Source organism: Chelonia mydas, chromosome 6, assembly GCF_015237465.2.
Source record: "Chelonia mydas isolate rCheMyd1 chromosome 6, rCheMyd1.pri.v2, whole genome shotgun sequence".
Lineage (NCBI taxonomy): Eukaryota > Metazoa > Chordata > Testudines > Cheloniidae > Chelonia > Chelonia mydas.
In genome coordinates this window covers 7,213,542-7,220,891 of record NC_051246.2, presented here as the reverse complement: position 1 = coordinate 7,220,891, position 7,350 = coordinate 7,213,542, and the positions used below count along the sequence as shown (strand labels likewise).

Below are 7,350 nucleotides of genomic sequence, written 5' to 3'. Positions count from 1 at the left end.
CAGGCACCATAACTCCTGAGGTGTCCACACTGGCAAGGCACGTAGAGCGCCCGCACCCCGCGGCTGGAGCGCCCCTGGGAATCCACCTGCACAAGAGGCATAGAGCTTGCTGCACCCGGGCTGGAGCACTGCGGTGCCAGTGTGGACGCCCTGGTCTATTACTGCGCTCTGATTGACCTCCGGGACACGTCCCACAATGTCGGTTCTAGCCACTCTGGTCATCACTTTGAACTCTACTGCCCTGGCCTCAGGTGACCAACCAGGTCTGGGAAATTTGAAAGTCCCCTTCTGTGGAGTGCTCTCAGCGAATCTTTCCAGGTGACCATGTCTCCACCCGCCAGGCGATTCCTGGCATGGAGCGATGCCGAGGTGCTGGACCTCATCAGCATTTGGGGAGAGGAGGCTGTCCAGTCCCAGCTGTGCTCCAGCTATAGGAATTACGCTACCTATGGGCAGATATCAAGGGCCATGACCGAAAGGGGCCATGACCGGGACGCAGCGCAGTGCAGGGTTAAAGTGAAGGAGCTGCGGAACGCCTACCACAAGGTGCAGGAGGCAAACCGCCGCTCCGGTGCTCCCCCACGACCTGCCGGTTCTACAAAGAGCTGGACGCGATACGTGGGGGCGACCCCACCTCCATTCCGAAGAGCACCATGGACACTTCAGAGGCCGTTCCAGCCCAGAGTGCAGTGAGCCAGGATGAGGAGGAAAGTGGGAGCGAGGGTGCTGAGGAGGAGGGATGCCCAGAGCCAAAGGACGACTCGCCATCCCTAGATGCATGCAGCCAGGAGCTGTTTTCAAGCCAGGAGGAAGGTAGCCAGTGGTAGCATCCAGTGCGTGGGGAAGAGGAAACAGCAGAGGAGGCGCCCGGTAAGCGGCTTTGATTTTGTGAAGGGAGTTGTTGGGTGTGGGTTGTTGGGGCAAAGAGGTTTGGCTATGTGCATGGCTAGATGTGGAATAGGACGTGGATGTACTCTCTCACATCGCGGTAATCGGCCTCAGTGACTTCATCGAAGGTCTCATGCAGAAGCTGGGCAATCCGTTTACACAGGTTCTTGGCAGAGTTACTGTGCTCCTTGTCCCGTAAGGGTAACATACCCATGCCACTGTGCCGTGAGGGGCGGGGGGACCATTGCTGCACACAGGCAAGCCGCATAAGGGCCAGGGTGGAAGCCGCATTGTACCAGAAGACCCTCCCTTGCTTCCCAGGTCACCCTCAACAGCAAGATATCTTCCGGGATGACCCAAGCCTGTGGAAAATCTGGGGACAGTGTTGGGTATAGGGGCCCCCTGCACCTGTTGGCTCTCCCCAAAACACAGGACCCCAGAGGACAGTATTGCCTGGAACAATCAGTTCCCCCTGCCCTTGTGGTTACTCACCATTCTGGGGCTCTTGTAGGTTATGTGCGCTCATCTTGGGACAGGCAGTTTGTGCTATTGTGTGAACTGTGCTTGTCTTTAAGATCAGCCAAATTATTGCCCTGTCTAGTGTGAACAATGCTGCCTCTGTAAAATGTCGCATTTTGGCCTCACAGATGCAACCTTGAGATACCAGGCCATCCTTGTTATCAATGGCCGAACAGCTACGCAGCCTCAGGAAATGGCCATGAAGAAGCAAGGAGGACCTTCTGCATGAAGTCATGCTGCAGTCCCTTGCTGAAAATCAAAAATTGCAGGAGTGGCGGGAGAGTGAAAGGAGGCTCCGCCAGGAGAATACGGACCGCCGGCAAGAAACCACGGAGCGGCTCCTAAGCATTATGGAGCGCCAAGCAGACTCGATGCAGGCGTTCATAGCGCTGCAGACAGAGCAGATCTGTGCCCGCTCCCCCTGCAGTCCTTGTCCCAAAACTCTTTCCCTTGCGCCCCCATGTCACCGCCAACCTGCTTTACCCAACTTCCAGTTTCTTATCGCCACCAGCTGCCTCCATCACCTTTACCTTCACCATCCACCCCTGCAAACTCCAACCCCTACCCACTGCACTCAACCCCCATCCCCATGCAGTTTAGCCAGCCTGAAGTGCAGCACCCATTGCAGGGCACTCCAGACAGGAAGGCTGAATACAATACCAGGACATACGCAAATCTTTTCTTTAGTGGGGGGACCAAAACTGGATGCAATACTCTCGGTGTGGCCTCAGAGAGGGGAAATTTTGCCAAAGAGAGGGGAATAATCAATTCCCTCAATCTGCTGGCAATGCTCCTGCTAATACAGCCCAATATTCTTGGCAACAAGGGCACACTGCTGACTCATGTCCAGCTTCTCATCCACTATAATCCCCAGGTCCTTTTCTGCAGAATTATATCTCAGTCTGTTTGGAAAGAGCCCAGCACCCCTGGGATCACTGCTGCTGATACTGTTCTTAAGGCTGTTAACAAGTTCTGCTATCTTGGAAGTGTACTCTCCTCCAGTATAAACACTGATGACGTTGTAACGGCTCGACTAGCCAAAGCCAGCAATGCCTCTGGAAGATTGACTAAATGCCTGTGGAATGGCCCTGGTGTTAAACTTCATAGGATGGTCGTTTGTCAGGCAGTTGGACAGTCAGCAGTTGTCCTGACTGTCCTGTTGTATGGATCGGAGTCATGAACCATATATCGCCGCCACGTTTCGAAACTTGATCAGCTGCATGTGCGCTGCCTCAGGAAGATGGCCCATGTGAACTGGTGGGACAGAATTCCAAACACGGAGGCCCTTACGCTGTGTGGTATCATGGGCACGGAAGCAATGCTTATGAACAAACAGTTTCGCTGGATTGGTCATGTTATGAAAATGGATGACACGTGGATACCAAAGATGGTCTTCTACTGCCGGGTTGTTTGTGGAAAACGCTCCATTGGAGGTCAGTACAAGCGTTGTAAAGATGTCTTAAAGGCCAACGTGAAGTCATGCAGCATATCTCCCAATGATCTGGAAATGATAGCTCGGGACAGATGGTTCTGGCAGCAAACTATTACACAGGCTTTCAAACACTTCGATAGTGTATCCAGACATTACAAGAAAAGCGTAGGGTTCGAAAAGGGTGCATGGCACCCACAGTGGTGGGTTTTTATGTGACATCTGCGATCGGATTTGCCGATCGAGGATTGGCCTAGTAGCTCACCAGCAGTGTCATAGAAGATGGCTCAGTCCATATATAAACAGGCCCCACCCCCTGTTACAGAGCCAGCTGATGCCCATTCACTCTGGTCCAGAGGAAAGCAGACAGGAGAGTTGGTCAGTTCAGAAAAAAGGGGGAATTAGAGATGCTGCTACTATCTCCAATTCTTGTCTGCGGGGCCAGCCTTGTGGTTGGGTCTGGGGATGGGAGGGAAGGTGCGGCATGGCTGTGCCTGGCCTGCAGCTCCTCTAGGCAGGTGCGGCATACTCAGGGCTTCAGCCAGCCCAGGGCTCCTCCGGCTGATGGGAGGTCATTCAGGGCATGTCTGGGTGGGGGGATTCTGGCTCTGGCCATGGGCGGGGGGAGGGGTCTCTGGGTTCTGGTCATGGTGGGGGGAGGTGGATGGGGCAGAGATGGGGCTAACCTCCCCAAAGGGGGGCTCCACCCACCATCCATGGTGTTATCCCTTTTGTATTGAGTGGTTAGTCTGTATTTGAGGTCGTGGGGTTTTTTTCTGTTAGAAGGCTAAATTGATGATGGAGTCAGGTATTTCTTTGATACTATCCTGTTTGTTTACAATAAACATGGAAAGTCCTGTTTCCCTGAACACAGCAAGAATCAAATAGCCAGAGGCGGCAGGTTTCTACAGTTTTTGGTGGTGCCCAGAACCTGTGAATGTCCCCAGGTGGGAGGTGAAATGACTTGGCCCCAGGGGAGCAAGTGGCAAATGCCACTGCAGCATCCAGATCGGTTTCAACTGGCAGGAAAACACATTGCAAAGCCCTGGTTTGGTTGCCCCTTGCCTCTCTATTCTCTCTCTATTCCCGCGCAGGTCTCATCTCTGCTGGCAAGCAGCTCCCCGGGGGCGATTGCTGTGTGTATGTGAGAGGGCTGATGAGGACAAAGGGGTCCCCTCGGCCGAGGGAATGCACCGCAGAGCAAGCAGCGGGAAGGGGAGATCTGAGGAGCTGCTGGGGAAGCGCTGTGCGTTAATACCAATGGGCGCAGATCTAAGTTTAGAACAACCTGAGGTTTTAAAAATAGACGGACAGACGCTGTCAACTACGCCAGCGATTTATAAACGAGGCATTAAATGGTCACCTCCAATCTTGTCACAGCAACAGGAGCTCAAACTTTGTACAGTTTGACTTGAGCAGCAGGCAGGCTGCCCTGGGGCTGGGGCCAGAGAGGGGGACTCCCGCTCTCCCTGCTAGCACTCAGCCAAGCCAAGAGTCCACTCCGAGTCACCTGCCGGGTGGGGGGCTGCCATGCTCCTCCCCTCTGCAGACACAGCGGTCAGCCGGCCCTGCTCCCTTACAGCCAGGCTGCAGCAGCCGGCGAGAACAATTATCCCGTAAAAGTGGGGATAGGGACATGCTGAATCAGAGCATCTGAGGATGGCAGCTTGGAAGTGCTGCTCAAACCAGCGTAATGAGTCCAGGGACATATAAGGGGTCAGCTTGGGAGTGTTGACCAACGCGGTCCTCGCAGATGCGTTCTGTTAATGTGTGTGTGTGTGCTCATCTGATTCTGGGGTGGGAAAAACCCAGCCCTGGGGAACCTAAGTCCTGCAGGACAGCTCCATTGGGAGGGGACTTGCAGCAGGGAGAAGTAGAGCTCTGTATGAGAACACAAGTGACACAACCAGTACATTGATAGAATTACCAAACCCTAATAGATGAGCATACCCCAAAGTAACGGGCAAATCCGGTAACATTGGAGCAGCAGCTCCTATGGTTTCCGCTAGCCATTGCATAAAGGAGCTTGATGGTTTGTTTCTGACATGTATCCTGAACAAAGGGCAGATTGAATTAGGGTTTATCCAACCTGTAACAAAACCCTCCCCTCTCAGAAAGGAAATAATTTAACAAATTACCATTGATACAGTCTTCGGTATCTACATATTGACAAAGCACCTTTCTGTCAGGATGGTTTTCACACCAACTCCAATTTGATCTTACAAAACATTGCATAGGAGATGGGAGTTTTCCGGCCACGAGCAGACAGCATCCCCTCCCCACACTACAGTAAAAGCTGTCTTCCAAGGTGGCTGTGTTTGCCAAATGATTTTTGAGCCAAACCCCACACTGATATCTAGGTCCTCTATTTGGGAAGCTTTTTGTTGTTCTGGAGTCCACTCCTGCAAACCCCCCCATTCACTGATCCAACAGATGAGCCAGGAACATTTGCATTTCTGCAAGTTATGGGGAGAGAGAGGAGACAGCCATTTCCTTCCTAATCACACCTGTTCCCCTTCGACACCAATTCCTTGCTCTCTGCTTGGGGCAGTGTTTGCCGATCACATCTCAACAAGGCCATCTAGCCATGGCCTGCGTGGGATTGTGCAGGGATAAGCATGTGAAGGGGCATGGATACAGGAGGGCTAATGGGAGGTGGTTGATTACAACAGGGAAACCACACTTGGGCAAATATCTCAGTTTTGATTGAGAGAAATGCAGTTTATTTGGTGTGATCAGTGGAGGGGTGTTTGATATTGAAAAGGTACAAAGGCAAGGGTGAGGTATGCGTACTATAGGGACATTTGGATTTTAAATCTCAATACAAGCCCCTGGGTATTCTGAAGGAAAAGTTTGTTACTGTGTGGTTACTTTGTACAAATGAACCCTGAATAGCCCTGATGACTCAGAGCCCACAGAAAACACCCTGAGCATCCCAGGAAGCATAACCTTGGGCTAGATAATTGCATTTGTGGACCTCTGCCCTACGGGCTGTGTCTAATACATCCAGGGGGACGCCAGATTTCGGCCTGACTCTTTACAAGCCAGTCCAAAAGTCTGTGTTTGTTTTTGGTGTCACTGTTCTGATGAACAGCTCTTAATTCCTGGAAACCCTGCCCCACCGGGAAGTAAAATGAAACTTAACACTTCCTTCCATTTTTCTCTTCTTTTATTCGTAGATTAGATCTCCCTCTCCACGGTTCACCAACCAGAGCTGCATCAAGAAAAAAGCAGCTGGCTCTAGTCAATCACAGTTGCCTGTAGCCCTGTTGACATTAGGTTTTTTTCAATGACCTTTTATTCTCTAGGCCACTTTAGCAAGATCATGGCAAAGCTCCTCAGAAACCAGTAGGATTTTTGCCTGAATACGGAGTGTCGGATTTGTCCCCGAGTGAGAAAGGCTTGGCAGGGACAACAGTCACATTCAAAACTGATTGTCTTACTTTTATTTGTAGGGGCTTAGGGCACCGGTTTCTAAAGGCTGATGGGCAGCTGGGACAGCAGAGGATGGAAAGACACCCGAGTCTCAGGCTATTGCACTGAGAATATTATAGCAACAGGTGCCTAGAAGAGTGTCACTTTGGGCCCAGCTTCCAGTATCTAATCACCTGGAACGTTAGACACTCCCCCACTGCCTTGGGTAAGTAAAGACTTAACCCAGATTAAGGTGCAAAACAAACCATGATTTATGAAGGGAAGTGTACAGAAAGTAGGCAAACCCAGGGGAAAAGATAAACAGACAACAAACACCTCAGTGGTTTAACCATACAGGCATGAAGCCCGGCTCCCAACTATGCTTGGCAATCCTGTGGGTTTTATACTTGCAGGTCCTGATGGCAGAGGCAAGCAGAAGATGGACAGCAGCTGATGACAACTGGAACCAGTCCCCAGGCAATCCATGGGCCCCACTTCTACTGTCCCAATGTAGCTTGAGCAGGAGGAACACGGAACCAGAGCAGATGTTGTCGCTCAGGAGCACTCTTCGATCGTCTCCAGGCAAGTGATGCGGGTGTTGACGGTCCTCGACTTTGTGAATGAAGGGCTGCTAGTGTGGATGCGCTCTGCCGACACAAGGAGCACAGTGTGGACATGCAACGGTGGTATAATTAAAGCGGCGTAACTTCTGTCAACAAAACTCTGTAGTGTAGACATAGCCTCAGCCTGTTCCTGCCTTTCCCCAGGGAGAAAAATCCATTGGCTTGAACGTTGTTCCGATGCTGTCGTTTTCCTTTTTGTAGCTTTCCCACAGACCCTGTTGCATATACATATGTCCCTACATAGACACATCTCCTTACCCATTTCCCTTCATTTATTTTTCAATTCCACATTTAGTCAGACTGCTAGGGCCAGATTTTCATAGAACTCAAGCACGTTAGTACAATTACACAGCCTTAAGAACAAATGCCACTGCAGCACCCAGATCGGTTTCAACTGGTGGGAAAACACATTGCAAAGCCCCGGTTTGGTTGCCCCTTGCCTCTCTATTCTCTCTCTATTCCCGTGCAGGTCTCATC

At 51.4% G+C, this 7,350-nt stretch overlaps 1 protein-coding gene across 11 annotated transcripts in view; it reads left to right on the top strand.

Moving 5' to 3' along the window:
* Positions 1–7,350, top strand: part of LOC119566252 (interferon-induced very large GTPase 1-like) — an 858,959-nt gene that overhangs the window by 267,075 nt on the left and 584,534 nt on the right. The gene's annotated exons all lie outside the window — the stretch shown is intronic.